The following is a 4,270-nucleotide window of genomic DNA, read 5'->3' on the forward strand; positions in this document are numbered from 1 at the left end:
TTTTTTTTTTCTTCGTTTCTGCCAAGTTCGTAGGTATTTCTTTAGTTTAGCTTAGCTGGGTTGCCTTAACATCTGGCTTGCTCTGTTGGCAGCGAAAACCAGAAACAGAAGAGATCTCAGAGGACAAAAAACAGAAAACTGAAAGTTCGGTTGATAACACATCGTCATCGTCATCATCGTCAAAAGCTGAACAGAAAGATTCCAACAGTGACCTTGCCCCAAGCAATAAGGTAGAGACCAACTTGAGACCACCTCTTATTGATGTTGTTGTTGTCGTCATTGCTGTAGCATTTGCTTTTATATTTTTATATCCTTTGCCAGCTTTTCTTTATTTTGACCATTTTCCTTTTTTTTTCTTTTTCTTTTAACCTCCCTCCGTCTTTTTCGTACTCATTTCTGGTGTTGGAGTATATCTGTTATGTTGTGCAGTCGCTTCGTAGTTTTACTTTTTGTTCTTTTTTTTTCTATTTTTCCATTCACTCCTCTCCTCTTGAATTACCATCAAGCTTCCTAGTTTTGTAATGGTGGTGGGGCTTACTTTTCTGGCACTCTGCTTTGGTCTGTTGGTCAAGGCACCCAAATGTCTGTATCTTCACCCTCAGTCGAGTGCTGGTCCTCATAACTAGATTACAAGTGTGTGTGTGTGTGTGCCATTACTAAAATAGACTTTATCCTTAGCTTTCAGTAATATTCCTAAATGTTTTAACCCCTTCTACTAATTAGAACCATTTCCTCCATGCACCTTATCTCTCTTTTCGCATTAATTATTGAATTTTGTGGTGGCTTCGTCTAAAATAAAGTATTTGAAACTTAAGCGCCAATTGCAATTATAATTCCTCAAATATTAGGAATGCGTTATGTGTCTCCTCCCCATCACATGTTGGATTTTTAATGGAAATACTGAAACAAATTTTGTTAAATCACTTTTAACAATGGAACTTGAAGTAGATCTTGGGTTGAACAAACCTGTAGATGGAACATGTTGAAGGCTCATCCTCTAAACAATGTTAGAACACACATCTGTCATGCTTTGCGGAAGACTTGGCTTTGGCTCTTGCAGGCAGCCCTTCTCTTCTCTCTTTATTCTTACCAGAAATTCTGCATGCTGTTAGTTATAGCTTTATCACTTCAGGTTCCATTGTCAAAAATGCTTTCTTTTGTGTTGCTCAAACTTTCTAAATTCTTAGAACAAATGTTTTATTCTGTTTAACCACCATAACTCACCTCACAATTAGATTCAGTTTTTTAACAACTTTTACCTCTATTTTGGGGATTTTTCTTTAACTCTAATCCCTCTAACAATTTCCACTAACAGCCATTAGGATGCTGATCTAATGGTTTTCATCATCAATACTGCAGTCTTCCTGTTGACATCTGGTACTCTATTAAAACAATCACTGTACTGTTTAAGACAAGATTCACCGTTTTACATCTCATTCCTTAAAAGTTCCTTCAATGAACAAAGAGGCAACAAGATCTTTTGATATTTGATGTAAGTTGTTAGAAATGGATCTGTGCTCTGGTCATGTTATTCCTGCTGCCCTCTGACACTGGTCTTCATGGAATCTGTTCTGTACGAGATGTCAACTACTTGTTTTACTCCTTATGTCGTGGCCATGCTGGGGCGCCATCTTGAAGTGAATTGACCCCCAGGACTTATTTATTTTTCATCCTAGTACTTATTGTTTCGGTCTGTTTTGCCAAACTGAGCTATAGGAACAGAAACGCACCAACACCGGTTGTCGAGCATTGATCACACACATGGCAGACTTCTTTCAGTTTCTATCTGCCAAATCCACTCACAAGGCTTTGATTGACCCAAGGCTATAGAAGACACCTTTTCCAAGATGCTATGTTGACTTCTTTTAAAAGAAAGAAAAATCAACCGGATCTCCCTTGTCTCGTGCAACTCCCTTTTTAAAAACAAAAGGAGACATTCAACACTGTTTTTGTAGATGTTAAAAAAAAATAAAATTGTGCTGATTGTTGCTAAGCAACAGCTATCACCCAATCATTCAGGTCGGTCTGCTTTTAAAAGCCAAAAACTTCATTATAACAGTCTCTGATGTTAATCTCTTCATCTATCACCATATTCCATATGAAATATGCTGCACTTTCCCCAAAATAATGCCTCACAATATCACCCCCAGCTCCAGTATGCAAAGTCAGACCTTACATGAGCTTTAAAAATGCACAAGAATGCTGCATCTTTGATGCCATCAAATACAGTAAGTTACAAATATATTGAAACCTTGCTTTTTTTTTTTTTTTTTTTTTTTTTTGTTTCATTGCATAATTTTTTCCTTTTTTCTCTCTTTAAGGAATCTGCTACAGAAGAGTCAAAGAAGCCTGGAGCCACCAGTACAACAACATCTTCTACAGCTTAGTGAATCCTCATATATTGTATTTTATTATTCTTCCTTCCCATTGGGCAAGAACATTTACTCTTGTCGTCTCAGACAGTATCTCTCCTTTTACACAACACATTTTCTCCCCCGACCCCCCCTTCTAAAACTATTTCAAAAGTGAGATCCCAATTCACAATCATGTCTTCGTCATTACAATCCAACAAACCCATTTTCTTGCAGGATTTTTTTTTAATGATTCTTTAGATAATAAATGTACATTGTTTTTGCAAAACTTTTTAACCCTTCTAAAGTTTAATTTTATTTATTCTCAAACCAGGTAACTTATATCTCTATATTTATTTTAGTTTAGATCGGATGATACAATTCAACATGATTATCATGTTTTTTTTTTTGTTTTATTCCCAGGTAAAATCTATGATCAAAGGTGGTTTACCTCTGTCCAATGTCTGAAGAATAAAAAACTAAATGGACAATGTTGTAAATATACTATAGCATTCTTAAGGCAGTAAGGTGTGATTCAAGATTTTTCTGCTATTTCTAGTACATTGAGGGACCACTTGATGACTTCACTCTTGTTCGTTAGTAACAAGAAACACTTCTTACAAATTATTTATTTCTCTACTAACTTTATCCTTAGTCTATTTAAGTCTTACAGTGAGTTTGATTGGTGTCTAAATATCATAAATCAAATCCAAACCATTTACCCTTGTCCACTAAACCAACAAAAATTCAGTGACACGTGTCACAATGGAGTTTTGGATTAGCTTCCCTAATTAAAGGCAGACATAGTTATGGGTGCAAATATGCATTAATAAATCTATTTGAGGACTTCCATTTGTGAGCCAATTAAGTTTTATATTCTTATATGACTGATTAAAATTGCAAATTGTGTTATACACAAGTAATTATAATTGTTTGTCAGTTGGTAATTAAGTGGTGTGGGGAAATCGAAACTGAACCAAATTCGATGACTGGCACCTGTGCCAGTGGAGCGCTAACAGCATCATCCAAGCGGGATCACTGCCAGAGCAGCTGCCTGGCTTCCGTGCTGGAGGCATATAAAAAGCACCGTTTGAATGTGATCCTTACTGGCACGTGCACAAAAAATTTGAGCGAGGTTGTTGCCAGTGCCACTGGACTGGCTCCTGTGCAGGTGTCACATGAAATACACCATTTGAGCATGGCTGTTCCTAGTAACGCCTGACTGGTGCTCGTACCGGTGGCACGTAATAGCACCTACTACACTCACGGAGTGGTTGGCGTTAGGAAGGGCATCCAGCTGTAGAAACTCTGCAAGATCAGATTGGAGCCTGGTGCAGCCATCTGGTTCGTCAGTCCTCAGTCAAATCGTTCAACCCATGTTAGCATGGAAAGCAGACGTTAAACGATGATGGGGAGGTTGGGGGTTGTTATAGCAGCAGTCATGATGCCATGAAATATAAAATCTGGGAAACTGCTTTTTTAACCGAAGTTTCTTTTAAATGCCAATTCAACTTGAAATTTTTGCTCTTTCAGATGTTGTTTAATTAAAATACTAATTCGATATAACAAGACTATTTCATCTGTTCCTGGGTAAGCGAATTAAGGTATGGCTCTTGGCCACTCCATCAGCTGTTTCCATGACATAAGTCTGTTCATAGAAAGAGTAGCAAATCACCCTCAAATGACCTCCTGCATAATCACCCTCAAATAGATGCAACGAGCATTGGAGTCTTAGATAAAATGTTGGAAAGGTCATGACTGGAACGACTTCAATTATTGAGGAAGGTGTTAACCTTGTACTTGTTACAGGTGTTGGGCATTTTCTAAACCTGATGGAACACTCTTTGACTGTCTGTTCAAACAGTTGATTTGGTGCCAAACAATACTTTTTTCGTTCTTTTTTTTTTTTTTTTTTTTTT

At 37.2% G+C, this 4,270-nt stretch overlaps 1 long non-coding RNA gene across 1 annotated transcript in view; it reads left to right on the forward strand.

The window, feature by feature from the left end:
* LOC106869016 (uncharacterized) overlaps positions 1-2,648 on the forward strand; it is a 4,397-nt gene extending 1,749 nt beyond the window's left edge. The window contains exons 3-4 of the long non-coding RNA XR_001409359.2: positions 93-230; positions 2,322-2,648. This is a non-coding gene — a long non-coding RNA (uncharacterized LOC106869016). The remainder of the gene's footprint in view (positions 1-92; positions 231-2,321) is intronic.
* The last annotated feature ends 1,622 nt before the right edge of the window (positions 2,649-4,270 follow it).

Source organism: Octopus bimaculoides, chromosome 23, assembly GCF_001194135.2.
Source record: "Octopus bimaculoides isolate UCB-OBI-ISO-001 chromosome 23, ASM119413v2, whole genome shotgun sequence".
NCBI classification, from domain to species: Eukaryota; Metazoa; Mollusca; class Cephalopoda; order Octopoda; family Octopodidae; genus Octopus; species Octopus bimaculoides.